Source organism: Cebus imitator, unplaced genomic scaffold (assembly GCF_001604975.1).
Source record: "Cebus imitator isolate Cc_AM_T3 unplaced genomic scaffold, Cebus_imitator-1.0 Scaffold15, whole genome shotgun sequence".
In the NCBI taxonomy this organism is placed as follows: Eukaryota; Metazoa; Chordata; class Mammalia; order Primates; family Cebidae; genus Cebus; species Cebus imitator.
The window spans coordinates 7025151-7034402 of NW_016107330.1; the positions used below are offsets into that span (position 1 = coordinate 7025151).

The 9252-nt window shown below is 45.7% G+C and overlaps 1 protein-coding gene across 1 annotated transcript in view; it reads right to left on the bottom strand.

Annotated features, from left to right (window-relative positions):
* FBXO42 (F-box protein 42) overlaps positions 1-7907 on the bottom strand; it is a 92858-nt gene extending 84951 nt beyond the window's left edge. The window contains exon 1 of the mRNA XM_017505270.2: positions 7680-7907. The gene's annotated coding sequence lies outside the window, so the exon portion shown is untranslated. The remainder of the gene's footprint in view (positions 1-7679) is intronic.
* Positions 7908-9252: the final 1345 nt, after the last annotated feature.

The window sequence follows — 9252 nt, forward strand, 5'->3', positions numbered from 1 at the left end:
AGTAGCTGGGATTACAGGCATGCGCCACCATGCCCAGCTGATATTTCGTATTTTTAGTAGAGACGGGGTTTCACTATGTTGACCAGGATGGTCTCGATCTCTTGACCTCGTGATCCACCCGCCTCAGCCTCCCAAAGTGCTGGGATTACAGGTGTTAGCCACCAAGCCCTACCTGGATGTTATATTTTTAAACCTTCTTATATAAAGGATAAAGCAGGTCGGGTGCAGTGGCTCACATCCCTAGCACAAGATCCTGGTTTCTAATGGAATTCCCTGTAAAAGACACTGGGTTTTCTTAGAAAAATGACTAATATTCACTGCAATGACAGGGAGAGTACAAGGTGAATCTGGGATAGCTTATTGTGACAAAAATTAAGGAAGCACTCCAAGACCAAAGGGGACATGTCAGAAGGATACAACGCCAACTTAAGGAGGCTTATACTGGCCAAATTTCACTGTCAAAATGACTAATGGCCAGAACAAAGTGTAAAATAATGAATAAATTAAAATCCATGTGTCATAAGTAGAATTTTCAACACCTCAGAAGAAGTAGCACTCGAATATAAATTTCCTCAGCAAGGCAATTTACTTCTTTTTTTTTTTTGAGATGGAGTTTCACTCATGTTACCCAGGCTGGAGTGCAATGGTGTGATCTCGGCTCACTGCAACCTCCGCCTCCTGGGTTCAGGCGATTCTCCTGCCTCAGCCTCCTGAGTAGCTGGGATTACAGGCACGCACCACCATGCCCAGCTAATTTTTTGTATTTTTGGTAGAGACGGGGTTTCACCATGTTGACCAGGATGGTCTCGATCTCTTGACCTCGTGATCCACCCGCCTCGGCCTCCCAACGTGCTGGGATTACCGGCTTGAGCCACTGTGCCCGGCGGCAATTTAATTCTATAGAATTGAATTCTATTTAATTGCAGCTCGCAGATGGAACAATGGCAAGCACACGCCTGGACAAGGAGGGGAAGAGGTACTTATAACCTGACAGAGGTCACTCCTACTGCTATGTTGTTTCCCTACTGGCTAGGGTTCCACCGCACAGTCTAGTCTAGTTCCGATTGCCTATTTTAAGGGAGCAGGGTATGAGCCGGAGTGGCGGGGTGGGTAGTTTATCAAGAAGGAAAGTTCCGGGCAGGTCAAAGCAGGTAAGCAGAGGTCAAAGCAGGTGACCAGAGCAGGTGACCAGGATGAGTCAGGACGGGGCAGGGGACTGGGGGAACAGATGGGAACTACTGATTAGAACTGGTGGAAAGGCTGGGCGTGGTTGCTCATGCCTGTAATCCCAGCACTTTGGGAGGCCAAGGCGGGCGGATCACTTGAGGTAGGGAGTTCGCGACCAGCCTGACCAATCTGGAGAAACCCCGTCTCTTTAAAAAAAAAAGAAAAGAAAGAAAAAAACTGGTGGAAAAAGTTGTTTACTGAAACTACAAGGAAGTTAAACTTTAAAATAGAGAATTAAAGAATAAGAGGGTTGAACATAATGACATACTGATTCTTTGATGAGAAACTTGGGGTTCACTGTATTTACCATGTGTCTACAGTGATACAGAAATTAGCAAGGAAACTTATTTGCTACCACTGAGTTGGCCACTGCACCAATTCTTTACTAAGAAATTTATAATGAAAAACAGCTGTGATTGCACCACTGCACTCCAGCCTGGTGACAGAGCAAGACTCCATCTCAAAAAAAAAAAAAAAAAAAAAAAAAAAAAAATAGCCAGGCATGGTAGCACATGCCTGTAATCCCAGGTACTCGGGAGGCTGAGGCAGGAAATTCACTTGAACCTGGGAAGTGGAGGTTGCAGTGAGATGAGATCACACCATTGCAGTCCAGCCTGGGCAACAAGAGCAAAACTCCATCTCACAAAAACAATATGTTGCATGATACTGTGTCTTGCATACAGGCTTTCACTTTAGTCTATTAGCTCCTTCTTCAAAATGTCCCTCCTTTTATTGTTATTCCCCTGCTATGATGCTGGTCATTTTCACCTACACTTGAACTACAACAGTAGACACTTATCTAACTTCTCTGACTCTAGCCTCTTGCCCCATCAATCTAGAGATTATTCTGCAGTCTCCAGGAATTCACTAAATGTGAACAGAATAGAAGCATGGTAAAAATAGTATTTCAAGAGGAATTCAAAGTACTTTATAATCCCATAATGCTCCTATCAAACCTCTCAGGTGGCATATAAAGCCAGCTTCCCCACTGATAAACAAAAATATTCTACAAAGAACATAATACATTTTAACAAGATGCTGTGATGGAATGGAGCATTTTATTTTTATTTGTCTTTCTTTTTTGTTGGTTTTTCATTGAGATGGAGTTTCACTCTGTAATCTTGGCTCACTGCAACCTCAACCTCCCAGGTTCAAGCAATTCTCCTGCCCTGACCACCACTAGAGAAAAGACTGGGTGGGGTGGCTCACACCTGTAATCCCAGTACTTTGGGAGGCTGAGGTGGGCGGATCACCTGGGGTCAGGAGTTCAAGACCAGACTGGCCAACATGGAGAAACCCTATCTCTACTAAAAATACACAAATTAGCCAGGCATGGTGGCAGGCAACCTGTAATTCCAGCTACTCAGGGGACTGAGGCATTTCTCAAATTTAAAAAAATGCTTGAACCCGGGAGGCAGTGGTTGCAGTGAGCCGAGACTGCACTCCAGCCAGGGCAGCAGAGTAAGACTCCGTCTCAAGAAAAAAAAGGAAAGTGGCAGGTGGCAGTTGTGTTTGAGGGGTTGTCCCTACTATTGTACTATTCGATATTCTTAATAGTTCTGGGCCAGGTGTAGTGCTCATGTCTATAATCCCAGCACTTTGGGAGTCTGAGGTGGGTGGATTGCTTGAGCCCAAGAGTTCAAGACTATCCTGGGCAACATGGCAAAACCCTATCTCTAAAAAAAAAAAAAAAAAAAAATGGACATGGCACCTGCCTGTAGTCCCAGCTACTAGGGAGGCTGAGGTAGGAGGGTAACCTGAGCCTGGGGAGGTCAAAGCTGCAGTGAGCCGTTATTGCCCACTGCACTCATCTGAGAGGCAAATTGAGATTCTATCTCAAAAAAAAAAAAAAAAGTTCTAGTAATACCATGTCCTTCCTTTTGTTCCCCTGACCCTTAATTGTTTCACCCTACAGTAATTAATTTCTAAGTTACCTACTGCTATGGTTTAGATAAGGTTTGTGTGACCCCACCAAAATGCATGTTGAAATTTGATCCCCAATGTGGTGCTGTTAGGAGGTGGGGCCTACTGGGAGGAGTTTAGGTAATGGGGGCAGATCCCTCAAGAATGGCGTGGTGCTGTTCTCCAGGTAGTGAGTGAGTTCTGGCTCTCCGAAACTAGATTAGTTCCTGGGAGAGTAGGTTGTTATAAATCAGGCCATCCACAATGGTTTCCCCTATTCACGTGTCCAATTCCCCTTTGACCTTTCCTGCCACACTGTGATACAGCAGGAAAGCCCAGCCAGAAGCCAGGGCTATGGCCTTGAACTTCCTAGCCTGTAGAAACATGAGCTAAATAAACCTCCTTTCTTTATATAAGTTACTTAGTCTCAGGTATTCCTTATAGCAACACAAAATGGACTAAGACACCTACTCTACCATCTTTTGCCTTTCTGGAGTTATAACACATATGTAACCAGTTCCCTGTACTCAATTTCCTGTTTGAAATAGGAACATATATTTTCCAGTTTTTGGCTCGATCCTGATGGAAAGAAAATTCTAAGAATTTAGAATTTAGAATTGCAGGCTAGGCACAGTGGCTCACGCCTGTAATGCCAACACTTTAGGTCAAATCAGGAGTAGGACTGCTTGAAGACAGGAGTTCCATATCAGTGTGGACAACATGGTGAAACCCCATCTCTACAAAAAATGCAAAAAAAAATGGCTGGGCGCGGTGGCTCACACCCGTAATCCCAGCACTTTGGGAGGCCACGGTGGGCAGATCACGAGGTCAGGAGTTAGGGACCAGCCTGGCTAACATGGTGAAACCCCCCTCTACTAAAAATACAAAAATTAGCTGGGCGTGGTGGTACACGCCTGTAATTCCATCTACTCAGGAGGCTGAGGCGGCAGAACTGCTTGAACCCAGGAGGCGGAGGTTGCAGTGAGCCAAGATCTTGCCACTGCACTCCAGCCTGGGTGACACAGCAAGACTCCATGTCNGCAACCTCCGCCTCCTGGGTTCAGGCAATTCTCCTGCCTCAGCTTCCTGAGTAGCTGGGATTACAGGCACGCGCCACCATGCCCAGGTAATTTTTTGTATTTTTAATAGAGATGGGGTTTCACCATGTTGACCAGGATGGTCTTGATCTCTTGACCTCGTGATCCACCCACCTCGGCCTCCCAAAGTGCTGGGATTACAGGCTTGAGCCACCGCGCCCGGCCCATCAACTGCAACTTTAAAGCACTCATTTTCAGTTAAGATACAGATGATATATGTCCAATAATAATACAATGCCACAGAAAAATTCCACTCAATCCAAAAATTCAAAGATTTTACAATATAGGTAACAACATGCTAAATTAACGGTAAAACAACTACAGCACTAAGGTGAATAACTTGTACTGGGACACAGAGATTTGATATCAAAGATACTAGCAACACCAATCCACACAGATTCTATAGTTTAGTGTAATTCTGACTTAAGCTGTCAGCTTCAATCCAAAAGGAATTAAGGTCTTCTCATTTTATTTATTATTGAGAAAAAGGAGACAGTACTAATAACTACCTATAATCAACACCGATTATAGGAATGACCATTAAATATTTACTGTATTAACTAAATGTGATCAAATTAAAAACAGTGCCTCTTGTGCTAGTTTACAAAACAAAAACAAAAAAGCATCATCACTCTGAAGTTGTCACCACTTAGTAATCTGAGATATTTTAATTGTAGCTGCAATGTTTGTGTTTGTTGCCTGTGTGTATGACTCATATAAAAAGGTTTTCCCAAGACTGCTGGATTTTTGAGAATGCAGAAGCCATAACTGGGGCATACTGTGTGGGAAGTGTCATGACAGTGAATGAATAAAAGGGGAAAATAACTCATGACAGAATTTTTTTTTAAGTTTTTATAAAAAGCAAGTCACTCACTAAAGGCAGACTCTGCAGAATAATAGGAAACATTGGGGTAAAGACATCCCTGCTCCAAGAAGCCTTCCTTGACTCTCTTGGTTGGATTCAGTGCACTTCTTACACTACACAGAACTTAACGGGTTTCCTTGTCTGGCTCCCCAGCCATGCTGTATGCAACTTCAGACCAAAGCGGTCTTATTTTACAGTTATTAGTATCTACTTCCCAAAACACCTGCCAAACAGAGGGCCCTCACTAGGTAGCTCATAAATAAGAATAATCAATTTTATATTTATCTTTTATTTTACATTTTACAAAGCACTGTCACAAACACTGTCTTTTTTGACCCACATTAACAATCATGGGAAGGGCTTTATTTAATCAAATGGCTTCTGGTTTTATAAACAGTTACTTCGATGACTAAAACAATCCTGAAATCACAAAGATAATTACATATTTATTCATCTTTGAGACAGCTTCTCCTTCGGACCTCAGTGCTCTCATAAAACTCATGTTTTGCTAGCATTTGCTTGCTCTCGATAATAGGTAGGGCTCACCCAGTTCTGAATCTGAAGGGTTTAAACTACATAAAGCTATTATTAAAGACCCTTCTAGAAATCAGACAAGAACAAGCATCCTAAGCTACCTTTTTCTGATCCTGTTCTTTTTGTAACTGATTAAGGTAAGGAATTGCAAAAGTCAAAATCTGGAGAGCAAATGATGTCATGGATGTCACGCAGTTGCATCAATACCTGATGATGATTTAGCATAACAGTGGAACATATTATGCCAAGAAGCATAATGATGAGCCACCAGGATGTTTTACTGCATTAATTTCATGACTCTTTATTAGCAAATTGATATGCAAAGTAGCTCTCCAATTTTCTACCACAGAGAAGCTGACAGTTCAGATTTACATCTTTAGCAAAGACAAATTTCTACAGAAATCGACAAATTTCTACAGAAAAGTCTGATTTAAAAATAGAAAAGGAGGCTGGGCACGGTGGCTCAAGCCTGGCAGAGGTGGGGTATTGCTTGAGACCAGGAGTTTGAGATCAGCCTGGGCAACATGGTAAAACCCCGTCTCTGCTAAAATTACAAAAACTAATTAGCTGGGCGTGGTGGTGCACGCCTGTAATCCCAGCTACTCAAGAGGCTGAGGCGCGAGAATTAATAACCGAAACAGTTGTCATTTTAACAAGGAAAAGCTTTTTAAGATATACAACATGCCCATGGTTCAATGTGGATTGAATAATGCATTTATATTGGCTTGTCAAAAGCAAATAGTTAAAATAACATACAAGAGAAAAGACACCCAATCAGATTACACACATGAATACACTCAAAGTTAGCAATTTAACACAGCATCACCAATGACCATAAGAGCTATATAGACTTAATTCTAAATGTTCAATTGTAAATGATGGTACTTTCCAAATTTTCCATGTCTCTTTAAATCCATGACGTCATCATTCTTAAGCACAAGTAAAGCCAATTTGTTACAAAAGGTATTTTGGTGTGTCCAAGGAAAAGCAATTGCCTCAACAATTCCCCACAGCACAGTCCAATGAAGCCGTCATTCCTCAAAGAAGAGGCCACAAGGCTTCAAAACCGACTTCCCTACATGAGAAACACAATCAAAGTCTCCCAATTAGCATTTAAACAACAACAAAAGTTGTTCTCAAAAAGGAACAACAAGCATAGTTACAATGTCGCGGCCAGCAAGTGAGAACTGGTAAAGCCTCAGAATCTTCATCTAGATCGATCAGAATCCCACCACAGAAAAATCCAAAGACTCTGGCAATTAAGAAATGAAGCTTTTATTTTCCTAATAAAAGTCGGGAGATTTAACAAAGCAATTGGCTATTCTGAATCTTAACAATCCGAAGGTTTCAAACGAACTCAATTGGCGCTGAAGTTACTCCGCAGAGACCATCAAGATCTCACAATTGCTTTCTCTACGCTTACAAATTCGTTCCCACCCTCCACCGTTCCCTTAGCACACACAATTCTCGCCAAGAGAAGCCTTCCACAGTCACAGCATGGATTGCTGTCTCAAGCAAGGAGATCCGCAGTTTCCATTTCTCTAGGGGAACACTCAACAAGCTAGGGGCTAGGAAAGGCCGCTTGTGTTTTATTTAACGTAAACCAATTCCCAAATTATCCCTCTGCAACTGCAGCTTCAGAGATGCTGGCCCCCAGCCGCAGCCCCAATTTTGATGGGCACCCGATTCCGGGCTCCTCTCTCGCAAAGAAGTAAAAGGTTCGGAGGCGCGATGAAAGATTATCTGACACCCTAAGCCATCCTTGCCCGGGCCACACACCCCTTCACTGCCCGGGTGAGGGGACGAGAATCACCCTGCTGGGGAGAGAGGGTGGGTTCGCTCCCAACCCAAGGGCTAGCTGGAAAGGAGCTCTCGTCCTCTCTTCACTCCAGGACGGCGATAGCAAGGCACCCTGCCCAACCAAGACCGACCCCCGCGCGGGATGCGGGACCTGCGCCAGACCCGGGGCGCCCGCTGTCCCTTGCCAGCCCCGGGCATAAAGGGCAGGAGGCGCCGGCTCCCCATCGCGGCCCGGGGAGGAGGTGAGGCCTCACCTGGCCCAGCCCGCTCCACGCTCTAGGGTTCGCTCCGGTAGCGACGGTAATGAGGGAGCCAGGGACAGGGCCAGAGCAGAGACGCTCTGCCTCAGGCCGTGATAGCTGTGCTCGGGGCTCTTCACAGCTGGCGGGACCCCGAGCCACCCGGAGCCGCCATCTTCCTCCACTCAAACCCCGCCGCCGCAGCAGCTGCTCTAGCCGAGAGACAGAGCAGAGCGCGCATGCGCAGGAGCGGGCGCGGAGGACGCGCGCGCACTCACGTCAGCGCAGCGGGCCGGCGCGGGGCGACTGGGGGCGGCGCCATATTGAGAAGGGCTGTGGTCACTGGCCAAGGTTCTGTGGAGGGTGGAATGCTGTCGGGGGCAGCGAGGCTCCCGCACCCGCCTTCGCCGCGTCTCCAGCGTCGACCTCATAGCCGCACCCACCCTCCGCTGCAATGTCTGGGGCACGTAGGTGGTTTTCCCAGTGATTTGAGACTAACGTTTACCCAGGAATTAGCTCAGTTCTACCCCAAGGGCCTGATGAGCACGGAGGTGGCGGATGTAAGTGCCCTCGGATATCGCCAAGGGGAGGGAAACTCCGCCTGAGGTGTGCAAGAGAAGCCTCCCTTAACCGTGGTAGCCTTGTAGCAACCACTGTGTGAGGTGTTTCACTAGCTCCACTTTTTAGATGAGGAAACTGAGGCACGGAAAACGATCAGTTATTTGTCCAGAGCCACACACCTAGCAGTGGAGGTGGGGCGGCGCGGGAAACACAGGATTTAAACTCGGGTATGTGGGATTCCCAAGTTCCTTTACCTCCTACTGGCTATCACCAGGGGATAGGATCCAGCAAAGCCCCCCTCCCAAGGGAGCAGCCTGGTGTGTAGGTGAGAACCTTCATGAGCTCAGCCCTGCGTACAGCATGTGGTCTAAGGAAATGCCAAATAGAGTCAAGGGCTTCAGTCTAAACTCTGTAAGCAAAAAAAACAAAACAACTAAGCCCTCCCCAACCCACCACCACCACCACACCACACCTTCTGAATGGACTTTCTCCTAGGCCAGGGCAATCTAAAATTTAACCTGAGAGGTAAATTGACCAGGGCAGTCTAAAATTTAACATGGTTCAGGCCATGACAGGAAGTGGGGGTCAGACATGCCTCATTACACCCTCCAGCACTAACATCAACACAACAGACTTTAAGACTAACATTTGCAGGCCGGGCGCGAGGTGGCTCACACCTGTAATTACAGCACTTTGGGAGGCCGAGGCTAGCGGATCACGAGGTCAGGAGATCGAGACCATCCTGGGTAAGACAGTGAAACCACATCTCTCCTAAAAATACCAAAAAGTAACCGGTTGTGGTGGCAGGGTGCCCATAGTCCCAGCTACTCGGGAGGCTGAGGCAGGAGAATCGCTTGAACCCAGGAGGCGGAGGTTGCAGTGAGCTGAGAATGTGCCACTCTACTCCAGCCTGGGCGACAGAGCACGACTCTGTCTCAAACAACAAGAACAAAAAAACGTTGTCCACAACCCCTTATAATAACCCTGACATTAATTTCTATTGATAATAACTTTTTTTTTTTTTTTT